The sequence below is a fragment of the Mus caroli genome, chromosome 15 (genome assembly GCF_900094665.2).
Source record: "Mus caroli chromosome 15, CAROLI_EIJ_v1.1, whole genome shotgun sequence".
Lineage (NCBI taxonomy): Eukaryota > Metazoa > Chordata > Mammalia > Rodentia > Muridae > Mus > Mus caroli.
The window spans coordinates 56,068,388-56,094,741 of record NC_034584.1 but is presented as its reverse complement, the minus strand read 5'-3'; the positions used below and the strand labels follow the sequence as shown (position 1 = coordinate 56,094,741).

The 26,354-nt window shown below is 45.3% G+C and overlaps 1 long non-coding RNA gene across 4 annotated transcripts in view; it reads right to left on the bottom strand.

Annotated features, from left to right (window-relative positions):
• Positions 1–26,354, bottom strand: part of LOC110310163 — a 212,578-nt gene that overhangs the window by 173,416 nt on the left and 12,808 nt on the right. The window contains exon 2 of one of the 4 annotated variants that reach the window (XR_003834958.1): positions 24,055–24,182. The exons of the other annotated variants lie outside the window; for them this stretch is intronic. This is a non-coding gene — a long non-coding RNA (uncharacterized LOC110310163). The remainder of the gene's footprint in view (positions 1–24,054; positions 24,183–26,354) is intronic. 4 annotated transcript variants of the gene reach the window in all.

The following is a 26,354-nucleotide window of genomic DNA, read 5'->3' as shown; positions in this document are numbered from 1 at the left end:
CAGGACAGCCTGGGCTATACAGAGAAACCCTGTCTCGAAAAACAAACAAACAAACAAACAAAAAAGTAAAAGGGTTTTGAATGCACAAGAGCCAACACTCAGTTCAATTCAAAAGCAGGAAGAAGAATCCGAGATGTTTCTGGCAGGGTTCACCCATGGAGCATCACGTGGTTTCACTGCAGTGTGAACACACACGGAGCTCTGTAACTTATATGAATATCAGTTTAGTTAGTTATTTGTTTGTTTGTTTATCTATTTATTTACTTACTTACTTACTTACTTACTTACTATGGGTGTTTTGCATGTGCCTATGGAGTCTAGAAGAGGTCAGATGCCCCTAAAACTCGTTACACCTGGTTATGAGCCACCAGGTAGGTGCTCAGTTGTTTTCATCATTAGCCATCCTTTCTAGGACAGGCATATGTCTTCTATGAACCAGGGTGAGTTGAATCATAACCAAAAGTAGTACAAAGACAAATCAGCCTAAAGCTCAGGTTTCTGATATTGTATCAGGAAAGCCATAAAGACGGCAAGGATTTCTTTGCCATGCCAACAGCACTACCTGTGTTTATAAGCCTGACCCAAGCTCAGGCAGTGGCAAAGTCAGATGGACTCTAGCTCTGTCTGTCGAAGCCTGTTTCCAAGCCGCAGTCCCCTGCTCAGGTTTCCACTCACAGGGACTGGATCCTACATATGCCCAGTCTTCTTTTCCTTCTTCCTAAGTCCCTGTTTCTTCTTCCAGCCCCTTTCACCTTTGTGGCAGAGCCTGGAGTGTAATGGCAGCTGCTGGGAACCTAGAAGTTTCTGAAAGATTCAGCCTTTATCTGATTACAAACCAGTCTTTCAACCTCCTGGGAACACCTTGTTCTGAAGGCAGCTGGCTGCAAGTTCCACTATCTCTAGGGCTGGAAGACTGGGGGAAAGGGGGCAGTTCTTCCTGTATTGTTCACAAATGCCCCCACCCATTCTAGAGATCCTGAATAGGGGAAAGGTCTTCAGAGGTTTGAAATAAAAATCATGGATGCATGGTTTGCCTCTACATGGCCATGCCAATGATCATACGCTTTGTATAGCATTGCCAAAGATTGGCAGACCCAAAGGTCACTAATACCTGCCCTTCAAAGCACCCTGTTCCTGTTTTTAGCTCCCTCATTAAATAAATCTACTCAGTTCTAGCCTCAGCTGCCACCAACAGGGAATAAGACTCTCTGCCATCCTCTTCCCAGTAGCTTCTTTCTACTCACCAGGGGCACCTGGGATTTGTCCTATAGCTCACACTGGCACCCACACCTTGGATGACAAGGTTATACGTCCCTGAGCCTGACATTGCCTCTCTTTCAGTGCCCAAAAGCCCTTTCCACAGAGCTGTACCACTGGGCAGCTGTTCCCATTCCTTTAATGACAGTCCTAGGTTGGGCTGTCATTGGTCCAGTTGTGAAGAGTGCTGGCCCAGCATCTTTATTTATTTTCTTATGAGTGTTTGTGTGTGGAGGTGTGTGGGTGGGTGCGAGTATGCCACGGCATGTAAGTAGAGGTCGGATGACAACTTTGTGGAGTTAATTCTCTCCCTCTGTCTTTATGCAGAGTCAGAGATGGAACTCAGATCACACTATGCCTTTACCCACAGAGCCATCTTGTTGGCCTATGCCAACCATTTTGTAGGTGAACTCCTCCCTGAATTTATTTACTCAGTCTCTTGGCGTGCTGTGACAAGCATGGGCGGCATATGTTCTGTGATCATTCTTCCCCAAACCCTATCCACTCATGAGGCCACTGATAGCCCATAAGTCATACATGGTCACTTACCTAGTCTTCTTAGCAGTTTGGACAATATCTGTTTTCCCCTTCCCCACTCTACTTAGGCTAATGATGGTATGCTTTTGCAGTTTGCTTTGATTTCAACAATATACCCTTGAATCTGCCTGTGCATGCACACAGTGTGATCCCTCTTTCCTTCCCACATCCAGCCAGCTGAGCCATGTGTCATCATTTACTGAATCGATCTTCCATTCACAAAATTGCTCCCAATCTTTCGCTGCTATAAAAATGTAACTATGAATCACCCTGGGCACAGTTCATTTTGTACAGATATCTACAGGTACATCTGCTGGGGAAATAGTTCAGGGTACCAATGGGAAATTAGAAAGCCAGAGGCTGTGTGTATTTGTAGTGTGGACAGGAAAGAACAAAAACAAAGCACCATCTCTTACAGCCAGCTCGCCTCCCCTCTGCCTACCACCACTACTGCTCTGCATTGAGGGCCTACTATCCATGGGTTGAAAAGAGTCCATTACTGATTTGTGCAAAATGTAGTTTCAATAGGAAAAAACATTCATTTCAATTTACATTTCTCTGAGTAGAGCTTTCCCCCGCCCCCATTTTTGTTTTTTGAAACAGGGTTTCTCTAGACAGCCTTGGCTGTCCTATTATTTGCTCTGTAGACCAGGCTGGCCTAGAACTCAAGAGATGTGCCTGCCTCTGACTCCAGAGTGCTGGGATTAAAAGTGGGCACCACCACTACCCTGCTGGTGGTAGAATCATCTTAAATTTAAGAATAACTTGGAATCCTTCTCTTTTGAACTGTCTTAAAGCTCTGAGAGCCGCAGCATCCCTGCCTTGGGCTGGTCCTGCCTACCTACAGCCATTGTCACTAGCCACATCCCTGCCTCATCACCTAGCAAGCATTCCACACTATTTTAAGGTTGTTAGAACTCCACACAGGATTCACTGCTCACAGGGGACAGACTACAAATGTTTTCCACTGGAACAAAAATTTTAATGGTAGAACTGAAAACACAGTTTTACAATGGGTTCTGATTATCAAGCCTTCCAGAATATCCTCTCTTGAGACTCACAGCTCCTTTCTCTTTCCTGTCAGTTACAGGCTGGCAGGCGTACACATGGAGGCCAGGCAGAGGCTCCTCTAGGCAGTTGGCCTAAAGTAGAGCTTTTCTCCAGAAAATGGGATCTCTCGGGTGGGCTCAAGGTCCCATCGCAAAGCAGAGAAGAGGACAACACAGTCCACACCCAGGGTCATTCATCCTCCAGAATGACCCATGACATTCAAGTAGGTTCCCTTCCACATTCAGCCCAAGGTCACATGTGGAATGGTCCTCTTCTATCTGGCTCCTGGCCCTTCCCACCATCCTGCTTACTCCACTACAGCCTAGGAACTTCCTCCCACTCTAGGCCGGTGATTCTCCACCTGTGGGTTGCAACTCCTTTGGGGGAGGGGGGGTGTCAAATGACCCTCTCATGGGAATGGTAAACAGATATTTACATTATGATTCATATCAGTAGCAAGATTACAGTTTTGAAGTAGCAACACAAACAACTTAAACAATTTTATGGTTGGTGATCACCATAATATAACAATCAGAGGGCTGCATCATTTTTCCTAACATTGAGAACCACCAGGCTAGGCCATCCTCTCCAAATGCTATACATTGTCTTGGAGGCCAGGAGGCATGCAGGTAGAAGCTACATCTGGGCTCTGGAGTACTGGAGGGTACCAACAGGAATTTAGAGGACAGACAGAGAAATTGGGGAATGGGGGGGGGGGCTCCTTCCATGTGACAGAGACTGGTTCATCCTCACTTCCACCCCCCAAAGCAGTCCTTCCTCTCCAGTTCTAGCTAAACTACCTACTGTCTTGCCTCCACCTCTAAACCATCATCTATCATGAAACCTTCCTTAACTGATCACTGGGCACCGGGACTAACCCAGAGCTGTGTGACTAATGTGGGTGCTTCCATGGGCTCTCTGCCAGTCTCACTATCTGGGTTTGAATCCCATCTCTGCCTTTTATTAACTGGGCCAACCTTGGGCCAAGTTACTCAACCTCTCCAGGCTGTGGTTTTTTTTTCATCTGTAGAATGGAATGATAATACTTAGAATCTAGCATAGCTAGATGGATAAAAAGACTCAGCTGGCAGAAAATAGAACCTAGCACATGATCCAGGACAAGCAGAAAGTAGAAGCTATCACTGTCACTGTCACTGATGTAACAACCATGGCTATGTTGCATGTGGCATTACCTGGGCCTCTCAACACTCCTCAGTGACAAGCCTTTAAAGGATTTGTACCCATCACTCTTGAGCAGAATCACGGTGTTATTTATTAGCCTTCTAGGCTCCCCAGACGTGTGCTTTGGGAAAGGAGACCATAGTTTGTACACAATTCGAGAGAAACTCATTGCATGTGTTATGGGCCCACATATAAACAGTCACAGCCCTTCAGAACCACATCCCATATTCCCAACCCTGCATGAAACAAAACCTAGAAGGCTCTCAACTAAAGTTGGAACACAAGGAGAATCCCAGCAATGACCTTGAACAAGATCCTTCTCCAGCCAGACTCAGAGTCCCATCTTAGGATCAATCCAGTGGTGGCTAGCAAACGAAAGAAAGCCAAGGGAAGGTTTGGAGTTCCAGCTTTCTGTGGAAGCAAGTGAATCAGAAAAATGTGAGGCTAACCTGAGGAGGAGGAGGAGGAAGGGGAGGAGGAGGAGGAAGGGGAGGAAGAAGAATCTCCTGGTATTCAACAGCTCCATGAAGGCTTATATTCATACCCTCTTCTCTCTCTGTTCCCTCTCTCTTTTCTCTTATCCCCCTCCTCTGCCCTCTGTTCCCCTCACCCCCTATCTTTTCTTTCTGGTCTTTTGAGACAAGGTCTCACACCCAAGATGGCCTTGATAATCCTCTCATGACAATCCTCTTTTCTCCTCTACCTTTCAAATATTGGATTATAGGTATGTTCCACCATGCCTGGATTTTCCTTTTTCACCTTAGTTAAAATAAATGTTTAAAGAAATAATATAACAAGAACAGTAATAATAGATGTAGGGATCCTAGGACATTATAGTGAACCCTAAAACTAGTTATCCACATCCTTCGAAAAACACCAAAAATCGACAACAGCATTTTCCAGAACTAGAATACCCAATTAACATACGTGAGAAGATAGGCTCAGTTCTCAACAACAGAAGAAAAACCAAGTCCAGTTTTCCAGAATATGAGCTTAAGTGATCAAGTGTCAGTCAGCCGTAGCTGAGGTCTACTTTTTTTTTTTTTTTTTTTTTTTTTTTTTTTTTTTGAGACAGGGTTTCCCTGTGTAGCCCTGGCTGTCCTGGAACTCACTCTGTAGACCAGGCTGGCCTGAATTCAGAAATCTGCCTGCCTCTGCCTCCCGAGTGCTGATCAAAGGCGTGCGCCACCACGCCCGGCTAAAATTTTAGAGTTTTTGTTTTGTTTTGTTTTCAAGACAGGGTTTCTCTGTGTAGCCCTGGCTGTCCTGGAACTCACTTTGTAGACCAGGCTGGCCTCGAACTCAGAAATCCGCCTTGAGGTCTACTTTTAATACTGTCTTCTCCCTTTACAGATTAAAATCCATTCAGGGGCTGGCATTAATTATAGCCTACCCTTGTGATTCCTCCTGGTAGAATGCTGAGGCAGAAGGATTGCTGTGTGTTTGAGGTCAGTCTGAACTCTGTATTGGAAAGAAAAAAAAATGCAAAAGAGAAATGAAGGAAGGGAAGGGAAGGGGAAGGGGAAGGGGAGAGAAAGAGAGAAAGAGAGAGAGAAGGAAAGGAAGAAAGAACAAAGAAGCAAACAAGGGAGGGGGAGAGGAATCAAGGATTGTGGAATACAAAGCTGGGCAGAAAGACAGCCTAAGGCCTCCTTTGGCTCACTTGCTGGCCCCACCCATAGACCCAGGCTTTCCGGGTGCAGGCATCAGGTGATAATGATGGCCAGAGGGAAGCCAGGTTGTGTGTTGGTTGTAAAATGGTGCAAGATTCCAAAAAGCCCTAGCGTTTACCAGGCAAGCTACCCACCCTCTGAAGCCCTTCTAGCTAATAGAAGTTATGCTCACTAACCTGGCTCCACTCCTTCATCTGTTTAAAAACTATCCTGTAAATACACAGCACCTTAGAGAACGAGAGAGAGTCACAGCTTCCAGCCTGGTGGGGAGGAATCACACTGAAAACGAGAGGCAAAATAAGTTGGCTACGCTTCCCCACCCACTCTGATTGGAGCCACAAGCCATATTTTGTTAGTGTTATGGATTTGAAATGAACAGCATCTGGAGACAGAGAATGGTGGAGGTTAGCGAATGGGCCTATTAGATGGGAGTGATAAGAAGAAGTGAGTTGAAACTAGATTAAAAAAAAAAAGGTGCAAGCCTTGGGTTCAACACTTCCCTTTCCAGTACCAGGAAAAGGAGAAGGTAAGTAAAGGGAGGAAAGGGGGGAAAGACAGGATGACAGGGGGAAGAGGAGGAGGAGAAATTAGCCCTCTGCAGAGCTAGGGAAAAGTATTGGGACAGCAAAGGCCAAGGCCCTGTAACACATAGAAAAGGGCAAGTGAGCTAACCAAAGTTCTAAGGGACAACAAGATGAGGCTGGAGACCCAGAAGGCCAGTCAGCTCAGGGATGCAAGCAGAGAGGGTTGCAAATGAAGTCTGGAGAGGGTTTGGCATCTATGGCGTCACAATTTCTTTTTGGCACTAAGGATAAAACTCATGCGCTGTGAAGTTCTTTTCCCAGTACTTGAGCTGGAACCCAGGGCCTTGCATATACTAGCAAGGGCTTGATCACTGAACCATATACCTAGGAAAGGGACAGCTGGAGACTGGAAGGTGGCTACTGGCTATGTGTGTATAACAGGCTGTGAGGCAGCCATTGTAGAAGTAGTTTAAGTAGGCTTGTTTTAGGTTGTGACTTTGCAGTGAGAGACAAGTAAAGTGGAGGCAGAGAGGAGGGCTATTTGGAGAGAGAACACTGTAGACTATACTCACAGTGAACCAAGAGGTCCTTAATTCCATGGTAACCCATAAGCTTGTTGGAGATCAATCCTCCCACCCAAAGGGTAAGCAAGCCTCCAAGTTTTAACAAGCCCTCCAAGACACATTGATGTCCTCTTCACTTGAGAACCACTGGACAAGTTGACTGTCAGTATAACTGATATCCAGGTACCTTCCGAAGAGACTGACAGGGACAGGCCCAGCCAAAACGGAGAGAGCTACAAGATGGCTCCTAGAGAAGAATTCCACTTCCAGCACCGGGACCTGCCCAGTAAAGCTGGGAAGGACTCATTTGGCGTGCACAAGGCTCTGAATTTGAGACCCAGTGAGAAGCGTAAAGAAGGAGGAAGAAGGGGAGAGTGGCTGTGACTCCATCAGAGGGCTGGAGTGGCCAGAGGTGATAGGAGCAGCTGGCTGGTCCCCGTAGCCAGGCAGCTCCAGAAAGTCCCCAGGGCAGGACTGAGGAAGGTAGGGAAGATGATGAAATGCTTTGCTTGGTGAGCAAAACTGAAGTGCACAGACTCACCAAATCAGCCCTTACGCGGGCTGTCTCATCCATGCCTTTGGGCATAGCAGGGCCCAAGGGATGAAGTGTGACAGCAGGATTTCGTGCACAAAGGCCACTTAGCAGCCTGCTAGTCAGGTCTGCTCTTGCAGACCCCTAGGGGCTTTGACCACTCCCTGTTACTCCCCGCTTTAGGGACAGCTATTATCCAAGATGATCCAGAAGAGCGAAGGAGAGCTGGGCCCATAGCAGACAAAGGAAAGAAGAAAGCAATGTCACTCTTGCTCTGCATCTCCTGATACAGGCTCTGCACAGGGGGGCTATATTTTTGTCCCCCCAAACACTGTCCATTAAATAACTTCCTAAATATCAAACCACCTTAGACTTACTCTAAATATGTGAACTGTATTCACCTCACTCAAGTATGAAGCCATCCTCGGCTCAATTGACTGCAGTGACAAAGCACTCACTCACTCAGTGTTTTTTGAGAAGGTACATCGACTTGGTCAGAAATCCCTTGCTGAGCCCTGATCCTGATCCAGGAACCTACTGGGCACCACAGCCAGAAGGCCAGCTGGTGGTACTATTTATTTCAACCAGCTGGTGGGCTACCTAAAATGCCGTTAGTCAATCCTGGGGCTGGGTCCACACTCAAAGCAAAAGGAGGTCATGATCAACTAGTGATGTCTGCATTGAGTACAGGGAGAAGATGACCAGGGTGGAGTGCATCCTATTCCTATCCTGGGAGCAGAGTATCCTCTGCTTTCTAGGCTCACTGTCTAAGTAGGCCATCAGTGGTGGCAGCCCTAAGATGCCACAGTACCTCTTAGAAGCCTAGCCAAGGCAGCATCCTTGATCTCACATTACAGATGTGCAGGCAGAAGATGAGCTGGCCCTTTCTAACATGCAGCTGGTAAGTGGTGAGCTGAGATGAGATGCAGACCTCACTCAGCTCCAGAAAGCCAGGTCTATGCTAGTTGAGAAGCCGCTCTTTTAGCAGAACAGATGCAGAGTAAGGAGTCTTGAGAGGCAACACCTGGAAGCCCGGGAGCCTGTCAGGAAAGGCATCAGGGAAGTACCGTTTACCAGGGAGTTCCTCCAACTGGCTACCAATCCTTTCAGAACAACCTCCGGGCAATGGAGGATAGATTCTGCAGTGGTAATGTGTATTTTTTTGGTTGGAGGGACCACCCATTAAAAATATATATGTATATATTTCTAAGTATCTATTAAAGGTTTTATTATCTACAATGTGCAATAATTACTTTCTGCTCATCACAGAGCCCTTTGTAGTCCGGACCTGACTCATTATTATTATACTTGGCTCCGATGCTAACAAGCTCCACTTGCTAAGCGGCATTCTGGGCAGAAGATCCAAAAGCCTTAGCTGATTGAGGTGCAGATCCTGGAACGGCATCTGGAGGGCCATTATTTTTAACAGGAATAAACAGCCTATCTTCTCGAGTTTTGGGTTTGTTTTGCTTTGTTTTGTTTTGTTTCGTTTTCATCTCAAAGGATGGTGACAAACTGGCCACAAGAACCCACTGACCCCTTCAACTTGATTGCCAGCTTTATCCAGATGTAGCCATGAACTGTGCACTCTTGAGCGCCTGTCCCGATCTCCCTGTGTCTGAAGGAAAATTTGGCTCCTAAACTACCACGTAAAGGTTAAGTTTTCTGACACGTCTATAAAAGCAAGGCTTGTTTGCTTTCTTGTTGAATTTTAAAATATGCTTTTGGCCAAGCAGAAACAAAACCACCACCAGGGCAGGGCTTGTGGCATGACCAGGAAAGCAAATCGTCTAGGCTCCCCAGCCCGGGGTGGCAGAAGGCCCGTTTACAGCTGCAGTTCTTGTCCGTGATTGCTCTCAGAATTCTCACTATGCTCACTCTCATTGCTGCTGCTGTATAAAGGACGGTTTAGGGACTCAGACCTTTGTGAAGACTCTCCTCAGAAATGTCACATCCGCCCCGTGTCTCAGTTTCCCTTATTAATATTAAGAAGACCCAGGTCTGAGGACTACTTTGAACCTAAAAAAGAGAATGCAGGCTTCAAAATGGTTTTCTGTACAACAGAGAGGGTCTCAGGACAGAGAAGGTAGGACCTGCCATCTGACCCCATCCCCCACTGAAGATCAATATGGTCTTTCTACGCTAAATGGAGAAATGGAAAGGGGGGCCCATAAATCCATTTATGCTTCCTGAATTGGCCATTGGGCATTGAAATATTGCTCACTATTGAACTCGATGGCTTCCACAGTGCAGTAACAGGTCCCTAACAGCCTGGCCTACCAGATACAACAATGGGACTAGGAGTGTGGGGGAGGGATGGAGCTTTGCAGCAAGATGAAGATCAAAGGCCCTCAGGAGGAAGGAAGAGAGTAGGGGGTTCAGGGTTTCTGTTCCTGTCCCTGCAGGGGCCACCAAGAATTGAGCTCAAATGAGCCCTGAGGGTCCCTGTAAGAGAAGTAAAGGAGTTTACTCGATGTGTCAGAAAGAAAGTGGGGAAGGTTTCCAAGGAGCCTTCCAATACTACACACAGCCTCAGGAAGCAGCTGAGCCCCGTTGAGTTGGCAGAGGAGCCATGGAGAAGGAGCCCTGTGTGGCTTCCTTCTGCACTGGTGCCATTCAAGGGAATGGGCTGGGAGAGAAGTCGGTACTTGGGTTACCCAGAGCCACCAAAGGAGCAGAGTTTAGGCTGGCAGCTTTGGAGATGAGCCACTAGCCAATGGTCAAAGGTTGTGTGAGTATTGCCAAGCATGAAAGTCAAGAAGCCAGGAGGCCTGGGTTCCAAGAGACAGCAGTAGAAATGATATATATTCTTAAATTCTCTTAGGGCTTCCATAAAAGCCTGAATTAGGAAGTAAGAAGTTATCCTAAGGTCTTTATTTCCTGGTGAATTTGTAAAACTGTGTGTCTGCTGTCTGGAGACAGAGCTCAGTGCTTGTCTAGCATGCAGTAGACCCTGGATTTGATCCCCAAGAAGTGCACAAACACCAGGGGTGTAGTACACACCTTTTATTCCAACACTAAGTGGAGGAAGAAGAATCAGAAGGTCGGTGTGGTCCTTGGCTATATAGATCATCATGAGCTGTGGGAGAGACCCTGTCCCCGCATCCCTAAAAGGGTTTGCTCTCCTCATTGAAAAACTAAAAAAATATGAAAATGGAGATATTTTCCAACAGGAGAAAGCCACACAGTAGAGTGGAAGCATTCTTCTGTCCCCAAAGGCTCGTACTACAAATGGCCACTATCACTATCACCTCTATACATACTTCCACATTGCTATGTACATATTGGCATGCAAGCACATATGAATGTTTGCATATAAATTTATGTGCATGTATATATGTGCATGCATATGTATGCATGTGTGTGTGTGTGTTTTCCTCCTTCACGCATAAGTGGGAACAGTTAAGAGCTTCCAGAATAGTCCCTCACCATCTGGATCCTTACTTTGTCATCCATCTAATGACAAGCATGAATGGGTCCCTTCTGATTTTGGAAGATTCCTAACTATGAACAAATCCAGCCAAAAGCCAGGCACGAGACAGCTTAATAAGTTTAAATACAGCCTGGGTGGGCTCAATGAGTCCAGGGGAGGTGACTGAACTCAACCTAGAGTTTCTAGGATTGGGCACTGTGCCCCACCCCATCCGCCCCACCCCCGCAAGCCTCAGGAATCACCTTGATTTATACACACTCCCGTGAAAGGAGTCAGGAGCAGTTGTAGTATGTGTTTCAGAGAAAGCAAAACTAAGGTCTCAGAGAAGCAATTAGCCCAAGGTCACTTAACTAGAAGGAGTGGCCTAAGAGGACCCTGGGTGCATCTCTTATGCTCATCATTTTTGGTGCCAGACACATAGCAGGGGAAGAATTGAAAACCATTGGCATGAGTTGTCATCCCAGCAAGGTTGGGAAGCAACAAGAAATGCTGGTCACAGCCGGGCGTGGTGGCGCACGCCTTTAATCCCAGCACTTGGGAGGCAGAGGCAGGCGGATTTCTGAGTTTGAGGCCAGCTTGGTCTACAGAGTGAGTTCCAGGACAGCCAGGGCTACACAGAGAAACCCTGTCTCAAAAAAAAACAAAAACAAAAAAAAAGCAACAACAACAAAAAAAAAATGCTGGTCACTTTGCCCCTAGACTGGCCTCCAAAGTGCTGTATATTAAAGACTGGGCCCTTAGCTTAATGCTACCCAGAAGGGCATACTAGGAGGTGTGGAACCTTTAGCTAAAGGGCAGGGTCTAGTCAGAGGTTTTAGGTCATATGGAGCAAGCCCTTGAAGGGATCAGAGAGATAGCCTCTCCCTCTCCCTTCCCCTCCCACCCCTCTCACCCCTCCCAACCTTGCTTCCTCTAAAACCAATGTCTTATTACCCAGCCCAGGGTAGCTTCAAACACACAATCCTCCTACCTCAATCTCTGGAGCAGTACTGTACAGGGGCCACTACTGTAACAAGGTTTTAAACGTTTTCTTTCTTTCTTTCTTTCTTTCTTTCTTTCTTTCTTTCTTTCTTTCTTTCTTTCTTTCTTTCTTTTTTTTTTTTTTTTTTCTTCTCGCTCCAGCCCTGTTCACTCTGGCCCAAAGATAGATTGGTTGATTGATTGATTATATATAAGTACACTGTAGCTGTCTTCAGACACACCAGCAGAGGGCATCAGATCTCATTATGAATGGTTGTGAGCCGTCATATGGTGACTGGGATTTGAATTCAGGACCTCCAGAAGAGCAGTCCATGCTCTTAATGGCTGAGCCATCTCTCCAGCCCCCACATTTTCTCCTTTTCAAGTTGACTGTTTCTGGTGTTTTGTTACAACAATGGAAAAAATCAACTGACACAGACACCCACTTAGGGAAGTTGTCAGAGAACCTAAGCTTTCTTTGGTTTAACATCTATGGCCTGCTCTTCTGTTGTCTACTAACACATCTGAAATTGAATTTTATGGGGGAGCCAACTTAGCAGCCAGATGTGCATAGGCTTACTTCACCTTCCCTAGCCATCCTGAAGTAAAGTCATCTCCTTTTCCCCGTGAGCAAACAAGGCTAACAGAAGCTAAGTGGCTTTCCAAAATTCTTTTGGAGACCTATCAGGTCCATCCCAAGATTCTTTCCACTCAGCACACCAAACTTAAGATAGAAACGTCTGGGGCTGGAGAGATGGCTCAGCAGTTAAGAGCACTGACTGCTCTTCCAAAGGTCCTGAGTTCAATTCCCATCAACCACATGGTGGCTCACAACCATCTGTAATGAGATCTGATGCCCTTCTCTAGGATATCTAAAGACAGCTATAGTGTACTCATACACATAAAATAGAAAAGAAAAAAAAGAAAAAGAAGAGAAAGAAACATCTACAGTCCTATGGAATGACTCTAAAAAACCCCAATCTTAGAAAAGCCATGGCCAACCGCTTAAAGAGTCATCATCTTCATCTCAACCAGACCCAAACCGCCCTCCCCCATACGGAGCCTCAACTTTACAGAAAGGCAGCTCCATGGAGGAAGAAGGTCTGCCATTCTAGACTTGGTGTGACAGAATAAGAAAATGACAAGGCCCTTTGCATGGAGAGTCTTAAACATGTGGCTCATGCTTGTCATTGTAGCCCTAAGAAAGTTGAAGCAGGAGGACAGCAGGAGACTGAGCCCAGCCTGGGCAGCCGCAGCATTGTGCAACATGACATTGCATTTAAAAGATGCCAGAAGCTCTGCCCACTACACGAAGAAAAATCCAAAATAACTGTTTTCTATTTCTCAAATTCACAAGAAATATGCTTAAAACCACAAAGTGTGACAAAATTATCTATGTTCATTCTTTTCTTCCTTAGGCTTTTAACATTTCCCATGTTTCTACCAAAAACAAGATCGATATCATAAATATAAGTATTATCTAGAAAAACAAAACAAATAAAATATGCCCAAAGACCCAACCCTAGATAAAACAAGCATATGTAAAATATGACATCAACTGAAGGATTTACTTGTTTTGTCTTTTTTTCAGATTATGATGCAACAAAACAAAATACAAATGATGCACGAGAGGGATAGAGAAGCTAGTAAGAAGGCACTCCAGCCTAAAGTGGAATGAACAGGGAAACAAACCCTAGAGTCTATCTACACTGCGGTTGGTCTGCAGAGCACAGTGGAATCAGGGAGGAGCAGGGGGAGCACGGGGAGCAGGAGAAACAGAGGGAGCTGGGGAGGATAGGGTGAGTAGGAAGAAGAAGAGAAGTGAGGGGGAGCAGGGAGGGAAGTGGGGGGGAGCAGGAGTAAAGCAAACCTAGACAGAGAGGAAGACACCTTAATGGAATAAACAGGTGAAGAAGTCCTTCAGGGATCCATCTCCACCACCCAGTGCATACATGAAGCCTCAGATAGTGCAGAGCAGTATGTATACAATGTTTACATTCATACCTCATGATAAAGGTTAATGTATACATTCATCAGACATAATGGGAGATTAGTAATAACTATACCAGATCTCAGCAACCTCAGTGTGCAATTTTCTTTTCACCTTTGCACCAAAAATAAGCACTTCCCGCCTATCTGTGGCACATCCAAATTGCAACATTATGGTTCTACTGCAGGGCCATTATTAAGTAAACCAAAGGCTCCTGGCACACAGGCATTGTGATAGGAGAATGGGCCAGGCACCACCCACCTGAACTATGCGATCCAAACTCCCTACTTGGCCCAATTGGCTCAGCATCACTATCTCTAAATATCATTTGCTCTGAAGAAGCACTACGTGCTGCTCTGTTGGTTAGGGTTTGCTTTGTTTTTGCTTTGTTTTGTTTTGTTTTGTTTTAGGCCATGCCTATTGTTGCACCACAGAGCCTTGAACTTACTATGTAGCTAAGCTTTGAACTCCTATTCTTCTACCTGACACCTCCCAAGAGCTAGGTCAATCAGTGTGAGCTACCTTGCCAGCCACTGCATTGGTTCCTTGCTTTTCTTCCTTGTCTGATTGCCATATATTAGATCTTCCAATCCATGAACCTTCAGGTTTGAAATCAGTAGCCACCAAAATAACTACTAAGACAGGTAAAACTCAGAGTTGACAGGTTGGCCCGACTCTAAGTACTTTTCATGAATGATACCATGTAACCTTTATAAATCTATGGTACTGGAACTATTGCCATACTAATGAATGAAATGTAAACCTCAGAACCAATACCACACTTGAATACTGTCAGAGCTACATCAACAAACCCAGGCAACCTGATGGGGACCTGCCAGATCTGCTATGTAAGGTCGTGCAATGCATATACTGCAAAACTGATGTTCTATTCTGGTATCACTTTCACTGGCCAGTATCCAATAGATATATAATGCATGTCACATATGTAATTCAACTTTTTACCAGCTATGTTAATATATACATATATATATATATATATATATATATATATATATATATAGAGAGAGAGAGAGAGAGAGAGAGGTAAACTTCATTTTGTCAATATATTTCACTTTTTCCAGAACACAGAAATCTCATTTCAACATGTAATCAATATGGGAGGTGGGGGGGGGGGAGAAAGCAGTTGTATTTTTTTTCTAAGTCTATAAAATATAGTGTATAATATATGTAATAATATATCATATATTATTATGCAATATTATTATATTACATATATAGCATTGTTCAATACATCTTAGATCCTCCACAGCCACATAAGACTGTGGACACCATGCTGTCCCAACCTCCCTGAACTTCCAGTATCTCTGTACTGACATGATGGTGACCTTGATGTCTCTCTCCATTTTCTTCCACTGTCCGGTTCAGGTCAACCTGCATGAGTGGTTGAAGGTAACAAACTTAACATTTGATCGGCCCCTTCAAAATACCCCAGTTCTCTATACTTCTTTTTTTTTTTTTAAGATTTATTTATTAATTATATGTAAGTACACTGTAGCTGTCTTCAGACATCTCAGAAAACATCAGATCTCATTACAAATGGTTATGAGCCACTATGTGGTTGCTGTGATTTGAACTCAGGATCTTTGGAAGAGCAATCAGTGCTCCTAACCTCTGAGCCATCTCTCCAGCCCTTCAAGTTCTCTAAGAAGCCTCTTTTTGAAATGTTACCTCCTTGCCTGTGGAGAGATCCAAGGGCTAGTTCCCCTGGGAAAGATGGGCAAGCCACTGAAACTTAATGGCCCATTTTGTATATTGGCTTCTAAGGAGACCCCATCATGCATCCTTTGCTGCTACCCAGCAGTAGAGCATCTGGAAGCTTCTACTCGTCACAGCTGGGGAACCTGATTATTCTTAAAAAGCATGATTTATGACTCCAATGATGAGAACTGTAGGGGAATAGTCCTATCCACTAAGGTAGAAATGAAGGGGTGGTAAGTGAATTAATCCACCCTTTAAACCAGAACAGAAAGAGTTCTTTATCAATGTTAGCAGTCTGGCTCAGTTCTGCCCCACAGTTACCTGGCAACAGCCAGGTATGCCTGACTTATTATAAGAGGGGCTGCTTGCCCCCTCGTAGCTCTCTTGTTCCTCTCTTGCTTTCTCTTCCTCCCCCTCTCCCCATACCCTTCCCCCCTCTCTCTCCATGTGCTCATGGCCAGCCTCTACTACCCTCTTGACTCCCCTCCCCATGTCCTGAATAAACTCTGTTCTATACTATACCTTCACATGGCTGGTCCCTCAGGGGGAAGGGATGCCTCAGCATGGGTCCGCAGAGGCACCCCAGTCCCCCACACCTCCATAGAACATATTCCCTTTCTCTTTATGTTTTATAAACACATCAATCAGTTTTTCAAGCACTACAGCAGGGCAGAAAACTGGACAGTTGTTGGAGTACTGAAAACTCACCAGTATGCAATTTCGGGAAGTTAGTGTGAATCTGTGCCATAGAAATAAGGTCCATGCAATCCTGAGCAGCCCTCCTTGATCAAAGTTTAGTCTTAGTCAAAGGCTCAGGTCGGGCTGGTGAGATGGCTCAGTGGGTAAGAGCACCCGACTGCTCTTCCGAAGGTCAGGAGTTCAAATCCCAGCAACCACATGGTGGCTCACAACCATCCGTAACGAGATCTGACTCCCTCTTCTCGAGTGTCTGAAGACAGCTACAGTGTACTTACATATAAATAAATAAATCTTTAAAAAAAAAAAAAAAAAAAAGGCTCAGGTCATAGGGTGTGGTGTCTAAGAGCATACAGCTGTGGTGTCCTAAGAGCAATCTGGGATTTTTAGATCAAGATTATGAGCATTCCTTTATGGGACCTTGTTCAAGGTCTTGCTATTATAAACAGCCTTTCCTCCATAGAATCTATACTGTATGTATGAAGAAAGAAGCATGTAATTTTCCTATGTGAAATGTGGGATAGACGGTATGTACAACTTCCTGTGGCCTGTAGCCTATAGGAGTTACTGGCATGAGCCTACTCACTCTGCCTAAAGTCCCAGGCAGCACAATGTCATCTCTTTGTCATCGAAGATCAGGACAAACTTGGCTATGGTGGTTTACCCAGGGATCCTTCTAAACTCGAATGTGCCAGAATCTGAATTGGAAGAGAGCAGAATCCAGAGCCACAAAAAAAAAAAAAAAAAATGCGGCTATCCCTAACAAAAGGCAACAAGTCCCAAATCTCAAACCAGCCCTGCCGAGTACACTAGCATTTAGTGTCTTTCCACAAAAATGAAGAATGTGCACTGGCAGTTGCCAGAGGACAGCTTGATAGGATCTGCACACTTTCAATCCAGTCCTGATGTTTAAGCTTACCTCAAAGGGCCTCCTTGATTGCACAGCACACCTGCCCCAAGCACCATGATAAAGAAAAAGCCTGATGCCCAGAGGTCCTCTGTGCTGGCGCCACTAATCTGAGTCCTAGAGCTCCAGAGATGGCCTTAAGGCAGGAGAGGAGACCAGTGAAGAGGCACCTGACTGCAAATGCTGGCTCTGGCTCTGGCTCTGGCTCTGCCTCTGCCTCTGGCTCTGGCTCTGGCTCAGCTGTTGATTTGCCTTGGGACGTTATCTTAGCCCCTGCTTCCATTTCCCCACCCTTAGAATGGGAGAGACAACATCAACCTAACCTACAGCTGCTACTGTGCACACTGCCCTGAGTTGATGACAGTGAGGATATGGAGGTCAAAGGGGAAGGAAGGTTAAGTGGTTGGTTTCATTCTACATTCAAGACCCAACTTCCTGGATCTGGATTTAAGGACCAGGAAGGAGGAAAGGGAAGATGATGGAGTGGGATTGACAGGGCATTCAGTTCTGAATGCACTTCCTTATTCAGCAAAGATAAAGTAAATTCTCTTTACCATCAGCACAGACGCCAGCAAGCATAGCCCGGGACTCAAAGACAAGAAGGATGCCAATTGTCAGTACTTATTGAATGCTTACCTTCTGGGTGGCAGCAGACACATGCTAAGTGTTTAGAATCCCATTCAACTCACTGCTCAAGGTTGAACTTTCTAGTTTTACAGGTAGGGAGAGTGAGCCTGGAGAAGTTCGAGTGACTAGACCTGAGTTTGAAGGGGTAGAAGGCACACTCCAAGCAACCCCTGGGTTAACTGAAGACCAGTATCTCACCCATGATGCTCTGTTCTTTTGCCTTCTAACACATAGGGACAATGAAGGACTTTTGGTTGTCTCTCACCATCAGAAAGCTGCAGGTCTCCAGCCAGAAGCCCAGGTGTGAAAAGTCCAGGCTCCAGGCCTGAAAGAATAACCAAATGAGTAGGGTCTGGGGATAAACTGGGTCTCTCTCTGGAAGGCAGGGAGGTAGCAATTTGGGTCCTGGGTGTGGAATGTCAGGCATGTGGCAGTATAAGAACTGAACAGGTATTTCATGCCCAGGAGACATGCAGAAGGGCCGGGCTTCTTCCCATTCAGCTACAGGTAGCTGCGCAAACTAAGCATGCTGGAAGGAGACACCTCACAGTTCTCCAGCCCCTGAATGACATTGGAAATTCAGAGGAGGGGAAAGTGCCACCCCAGGACCAGCAGAGAGCAGAGCCTGGGTGAACTGTGAATCTGCCTGCCATCTTGACCCCTCAAGGAGAAAATAAACTGTAGAGCTGCCAGGGCTGAGTCTCTTGGGAGCCCCTGGGAGCCACTTCTGCTACTTTGAACCTCAGGTCTTTACGTGGAATGTGAAAGTGATCTTCAGACATCATCAGGGAATGCTCAATGACTCTCTGGGCAAATTACTTTGTAGACTTTACTTCTTTTAAATCTGAAACTAGCTGAGCATGATGGTATACTCCTTTAATCCCCACCATCAGGAAACAGGCAGGTGGATCTCTGAGTTCAAGGCCAGTATGGTTGACAAAAGACACACACAAACATGTACTTATGTAATCTAAAACTAAAAGGCTCTGCTTTTGTCTTTAATGATAGACACTAGCCCAGACAATTAATTTCATTGACCAGTGAAGTAGTGAGAGAATGAGGTAAATGCAGTTGACTCTGGCTCTCAACCATAGAGCTGTGCTCTAAACTATCCTCCCACCACCATACACACCCCACACACACACACACAAGGATATTCCTGTAGATTACCTATGAGGACAAACAACATAGCCAGAGAAGTGCCCTTGCAACTTAGAGAGTCTGTAATTGTGAGAAATCTAGAACAACCTTGGAAAGGTTTTCAGCAGATGATTTCATACACAGGGTATCTAATCCAGGGGTAAGTGAGCTGCTCTCAAGGGATCTCTGCCAAGAGCAAGTGAGAGGCTGGACTCTTAAAATATGCAAAATGGGCCAACAGCACCCTGGAAAGTGATGCTAGGAAGATGAATGAGATGCACAAGCTTAGTAGCACACACCAGTATTTAAGAGGCTCAAGTCAGGAGAGTCTTGAGTTTATGGCCTGCCTGGACTGCAGAGCTGAACAGTACTAGGTATGGTGCAAATACCTGACCCAAAGGCCAGAAGGCTAAAGTCTTAGAAGATAACACAGCCATGGTGAAGTCCTGGGCCCTGACACCAAGTGAGATGGCTTTAACTGGGTTTCTCACACCAAAGTTAACAAAAAGGTAGCCAAGATTATCGAAACGGGAAATGAAGGGCTGAGGGTGTACATAGCTTCAGTGCCTGTCAAACATTCCCAAGGTCCTGGGTTTGATCCCCAGTGCCATATAAAACCAGAAATAATGGCACATAGCTCTAATCTCAGCACTTAGGAGGGAGAGGAAGGATCAGAACTTAATGGTTGTCTTTGATTACACAGTAAGACTGAGGCTATCTAATGATGTGTGACATCCTAGAGAAAAAGCAATTATTTTACTGAATGATTTTATATTCTGGGACAAGACACTCTCAAGAGAGATGGAAGGACAGCCCAGAAAATGGAAAGGAAATATCAAGAACTATGTATCTGAGAGGGAACTGACATCAAGGAACTTAGTAACAAAAGATTCTCTGAAAATATTCGGGTATCCAATGGGTACATAAAAAGACACCCATCAGTAGTCATTAGAGAAATGCAATTCAAACCAGAGTGAGACCAGGCAGATGGTGCAGGAGGATGGCAATGTCAGAGACCAGCCTGGGCCAGTCACTTTCACAGAGATGGTGTAAGAGAGCAGCCAGAGTCCTAGACTCCAAGTTGAACAGCAAGTTCCACAGCTGGCAGGGAAGTGAAAGTGCTTAACAGATAGACTTTCAGTCTGAGATAATGAAGAAAGTTCTAGAAATAGTTAATAGGGAAGGCTGTGCAATGAATGTACTCCAAGTCATTGAACTGTATTCTATAGAAAAAAAAAAAGGGTGGGGGGAAGAAAAGATAGGGTGGGTGAAGAGGCTAGGGTAACAGGAAATAGACTCTTGCTATGATACCCAAGCTGGCCCTGCCTGAGCTCACTCAGTAGCCAAGGCTGATCTCAACCTCTTCCTGCCTCATTTCCCAAATAGCTTAGCGTTCAGGCTTGTACCACAGGGACTGTGGCCTCCACCATTTGTGAGAGTGGAATAATACTAGCGAACGGGGTTAACATCTGAATGACACTGTATTAGAGTTGTGACCAATACAAAGTAATGGCAGGATGCGCTTATCTCCCTTAAGGTTTATTCTCACTTTTCATTCATGTGTCCTGTGCGCATCCGTGTGAATGTACATTATATGCACAGAGGCCAGAAGAGGGTGTTGGACACTCCTAAAGCCGGAGGCACTGGCAATTTTAAGATGCCAGATGTGGGTGTTTCCGACAGGACTTTGGTCTTCTCTAAGAACACCAAACATTCTTGACCGGTGAGCTTCCTCCGCAGCCCCCAGCTTGTGACTGTGTTAATGACACAGTTTCCTCCTCTTTGCCCTTTCTCTCACTCCACCTTTCTCAGAGACAAAAGCTGGGACCTTCCAGGAACAGTCCAGATTCCTCCTGACTACCCCTCTGGACAATCTCGAATACCTCCGGGTCCACGTCAAGCTCCACTCCCTTTGTGTTCCTATCCAATTTCCTCTTATAACTCGCAGGAAGATGGTAAAAAACTCAATAAAATGGAAAATGATTTAAAAAAAAAAACCTGCATAAAATGACATGTGACTATTCTCCTCATAATATTCTCCTCGGTTGGTTTTTCTTCCTCAAGCAATCCTGCTACAATCTCTTCCTGTCTGTGGAGAGAAATGTGACAGTCATTCTGATCCTCCAGTGAAATCCTTACTCAGTGGCTAAGCAGCCAGCAAGGGAAAGGTCACAGAGCAGTTGGGAAACTCATGATAGCCCACGCAACAGGAACAAAGAACCGGCATGTGTTGAGAAAGCAGAGAGGAAAGAGAAATGAACGGGCCTATGTAGAATGCAGGAAGTGGTGGCTTTTCCAGCTCTGTATGGCCTGGAAGTTGAGAGGAGACTCAAGGGAGTGGCTCAATTCTAGGCAGATAACTCTGGGTCAGGAGGTGTCAGGTGGCCAAAATAGCATTCAAGTCCACTGCCATGCAAGTAGAGCATGCCTGCCATGAGTGCTGTTGTCTGAAGGGATCTGGGGACACAGAGGGAGTCATGGCCCAACAGAAGGAGCTATGTCAACCTAAGGGGGGAGCCCTATAGCCTGAAGGCTGCAATCTACTGGCCCGAAACAGTTGTTCCTTTGGCCTGGGACTTCCCTTAAAATCTGAATTGAGGGGCTGGAGAGATGGCTCAGTGGTTAAGGGCACCAACTGCTCTTCCAAAGGTCCTGAGTTCAAATCCCAGCAACTACATGGTGGCTCACAACCATTTGTAATGAAATCTGACACCCTCTTCTGGAATGTCTGAAAGACAGCAACAGTGTACTTACATATAATAAATAAAAAAAAAAAATCTGAATTGAACATACTTGAAATCAAGAGAGGGTTTGTTCTATCTCATTTCGGGGTGGGGGGGGGAGTGAGGGGGAGGGGTGCAATGGTTAACATTCATTGTCAGCTTGACAGGCTCTAGGAGCATCTAGGTGAGAGACCTCTAGCAAAGCCTACGAAGGAGTTTCTAGCCTGGGTTAGCTGAGATGGAAAGATCTACCCTGAATGTGGGCAACACATCTCCAAACGGCTGAATTCTAGGACTTAATGACAAGGAGAAAGGGGGCTGAAAGCAGCGTTCGTCTCTCCGCGTCCTGACTACAGATGCAGTGTGACCAGCTGCCTCATGCTCCTGTTACAGTGATGTTCCCACAGTAAATGACTGCATCCTCTCAAACATATCCCCCAAAGCACCTTTTCCCCCTAAATGTAACTCCATCAGATTTTTGACTGAGGCAATGAAAGAAAGTAACTAATACAGTCTCACACCGTACAGCCCTAGCTAACCTCGAACTTACGATCTCCCTGCCTCTGCCTCCCTGATGATACCACACCCAGCAGAAATCAAGAGGTTGCTTTTTTTTTTTTTTTTTTAAAGCTCCCTCATCATATTTTTCCCCCTTGGAGCCCTGAAGGGGTATGATGCTTCTACAGCTCATACTAAGGTCAGCACTCAGATTGCATGCTTCCTGGAGGAGGTGACCTTTACACTGCATCTTAAAGCCAAAACAGCAGTTCCCCTCAACGAGGAAGTGGGAAAGGATCAATTCTTATCCCAGGACCTGACTGGCTAAGGGTTATGCAATTGTGAGGCATGAAATTCAAAATCATCGGCAGAGATAAAGCTTCTGGAAGAATCCAATCATTCCAATGATTCAGACCTACACTGGCTGACTGCTTCTGCTGGTACTCAAGCCGGGGGCATCCTCAGGGCAAAAGGATACAGACTCTAAAGTTCAGCAGGGGAGGGTGTGGAAAGCCTATATAAACCATTCATTCAGTAATTCAATAAACACTCACTGTGCGCCTATAGAGAGCAGACGCCCAATAACAATGACAAACCATTAAAAGCTTTTTAAGTACATGATTTTAAGTCCAGTTTGCAGCCAGCCAGAATGTGCTTCTCCTAGAGAAAGGATAAGAAAGAGGACAGGGATGTAAGATGCTCCTTCCTGAACTAAAGCAAGCGAAGCTGAGAAGCAGAGTAGCAGGCGTTAGCATCTGCTCCTCAGAGCTTCCATGGACCGTAGCTTCACTAACAAGCTGTGGGTGTCCGCATGAGTTCAAAGCCAGGCTGGTCTACAAAGTGAGTTAAGGGGACAGCCAGGGTTACAAAGAAGCCCTGTCTCAAAACAAGCACGCAATCCAGGCATGGTGGCGCATGCCTTTAATCCCAGCACCTGGGAGGCAGAGGCAGGTGAATTTCTGAGTTCGAGGCCAGCCTGGTCTACAAAGTGAGTTCCAGGACAGCCAGAGCTATACAGAGAAACCCTGTCTCGAAAAAACAAAAAACAAAAAAACAAGCAAACAAACAAAAAACAAAACAGAACAAAACAGAACAAAAAAAAAAAAAAAACCTTACATGATAGCATACATCCATATGGCACAATTACTAAAATACATCTCTCCCTTTTGCATTCACAGACTTTAATTTTATTTTTTAAATCTGCTCTTCCTTTTAAAAGGAATAAGCACGCAGGGAATGTCTTTCTAACAGAAAAAGCACGTCCGGAATGTTCAGTCATGATAGGGAAGAAATACAGCCTTCGGCCCCTATCTGAAGGACAGAAGCCAGGGCCAATTAAGCCAGCTAAGCATCGCCAGAGCCCAAGACCACAGAACAGCACCCAAGGCCTGCAGCCAGCCCCCAACCACTCTCCAGATCCCCTCCCAGTGCACACTTCTGGAGAGCTGTCACCCACAGTGACAGGGCAAGGCGGGCTCCCGGGGGAATAGAGAGCAGCTGAAGGAAACTGGAGGCCCCTCAGGCCGTGTATTCCAGCTATAAACCAGTCTGGCCAGCTAGGGCGGTCTGGCCTCAGCCTCAGGGGCTTCTCTGAACTCAATGCAAGCAGAGTTTATATAGACAAGAGTGGTCTCTTTAAAAGCTCAAGTCTGACTGCTAGGATCCTAACAATACTGCCCAATTCCTGAGTCATGACTTCAGTGGGACCCAGCTGTGGACCCAAGCTAGATCGAGACAAAGGCTTATGCTTTCTGCTACTGCAATTCCATAAACTCCAGGGGACTTTCCATGCACAGGCCTTTTCCTTTTCCTATTTCCTTTTGATACTGGGGAAAAAAGTCCAATACTCAACTGGAGAATAACCCATACTCTCTCTCCGTCACATAAACTAGAATATGCAGACACATCTGGCATAGCATTCTGATCTCACTTCTGCCCTAGTTCAAAATCAGTCACATTCCCTCGGGGCAAGATTAGAGCACCTCAGTTGGTGTCCAAAGACCCCCAACTACAGTCCGGGGCCCATCTAGATTCAAACATTACCATTCAGACAGAAGTCCTTTCTATTTCCAAAATGAATGCTGAATTTGTATTCGTCCCTTCTCCCACCAGCGAAGAGTTCTCTCCAAACTTTCTGGCTTCTATTGTTAACTGGCCAATCCATTCTCAACCTAGCAATGAGAAAGGAGCAGAAGACACAGAGGAACGTTGGAGGGTCCCTATACAGGGAACTGTCCCCACCTAGACCTGGCCCTGCCCCCACAGACCTATCCATTTTATCCTAACTGCACAGTTCTCTTGGCACTCTGAACAACCCCCAGGTTTCTCCTGCTTTCGGGCCTTCAAATGTGCTGTTCTCTTTGCCTAACAGACAAAAGAGAACCATACTCTCTCTTTTTTTTTTCCCTTGCACCCCGGACCCCCAAACCATACTCTTAAAGAATGAAGAGTATGAAGAAGTCAGCTAGTTATATCTGCTCCCATTTACCCCACACACACACATATATTTTCAAAATGTGTACATGATAGGTATAGATGTCTATATTCTTATAAATATAAAATCTTATAAATATATATTTATATAAAAATGAGATAGAAGTTTTATCTAGCCCAGGCTGGCCTTGAACTCTTAAGTGGCTGAAGCTGAGCTTGAATTCCTAAAGCTCCTATCTCCGCCTCCCAAGTGCTAAGAATCTGAGTGGACACACAAGCATCCAGTTTATGTTTGTCCACTAAACAGCATTAAAGGTAACACAGTGTTAAGTAAAAGAAGGCAGGCACAGGAAGATACCGAATGATCTCACAACTAAGTCACCTAAGTCGATGTCCTTGAGTTTGAGAGTAGAATGCTGGTCATCAGAAAGAAGCTGGGGAGCACAAGGGACAGTGAGGCTAAGCCTCTGGGCACAGAGCCACAATCAGATGGAAGAAATGTGTTTAGTGTGCTGGAATACACTGGTAATAAAAATGTAAAATATATTTCAGAAAAGCTAAAAGAAAAGGTTTGTATGTTTTCCCACAGAAATGATCAGGCTCTAAAGGAGATACACTTACTCAGATTCAAACATGTCTGTACACACCTTAACACCATATGTTGTTCCATACATAAAGACAATTTTTATGTCAATTAAGAAATACAATTGTTGCTGAGTGTGCTGGTACACTCCTTTAATCCCAGCACTTGGGAGGCAGAGACAGGCGAATTTCTGAGTTCGAGGCCAGCCCGGTCTACAGAGTGAGTTCCAGGACAGCCGAGGCTATACAGAGAAACCCTGTCTCAAAAAAACAAAAAACAAAAAAAACAAACAAACAAAAAAAAAACCAATTGTTTAAAAATATGTGTTGTTCTAGTTTGTTTTCTGTTATTGCAGTAAAATACTGGCTGAAACCTGCTTAGAAAGAGAGGGTTTATTTGGCTTACATGTTCCAGCCTATCTTCAAGGGAAGCCAAGGGACCTTGGAGGAAGCTGGGACCCACTCAGGAGGAAAACTAGAATCCCATGGAGACAGGTACAGGGAAGCAGGAACTGAAGCAGAGACCACTGATTACTGATTTATTGCCTATGTCTTGATCAGCTATGGATTTTAAACAGACAAGGACCTAGGGATGATCCTGCCAATAGTGGTCTGGGCTCTCATTAATTAGTTAGTTAGTTAGTTAATGAATTAATTAGAAAAATACCCCAGAGATATTTTTATAAGTCAATGGTGAAGACAACTGCTCAATTAAGGTTACATTTCCCAGGAGACGTAGTTTGTGTCAAGGTGACAATCTGGAATGTGGCAATGCACACCAGTAATTTCAGCACTTGCAAGGCTGAGGCAGGGGAATTGCTGATCGTTCAAGGCCTACAGAGTAAATTTTGGGACAGCCAGAGCCATAAAGCAAGAAGATTATGCTTCAAGGGAAGATACCATATCCTTCATACTCAGGGTCTAGATGGAATTGGAGCTGGACCTGACCTGAAATCCTCTTCCCTGAACACAGGCTTTCAAAGGAGGGAAGAACCAACAACCCTATCCAGCTATGACACCACTAATCCACAATGACAACCAGCATAGCGCCATAAGACTAAAGGTGCAATAGTGGCATGCATGTCATAACGGTAACCACAGCTCTTTAATTGAACAGAAGACCTGCTCAGCAAGAGGAAACCCATGTCTTGTACCGGAAACCTAGCCAACTACCCAGGGTTAGTAAATCTTGTAAGAGGAGCTATAACTGCTACTCTACTAAACCAGCATAATCCCTAACTATGGTCAAAACATTTGTCCTTATACCTGCAGAGAAGTGTAGTCCTCAACACCTCCTTTAAAGAAAACTTCTTTTTGCAAATGACAAA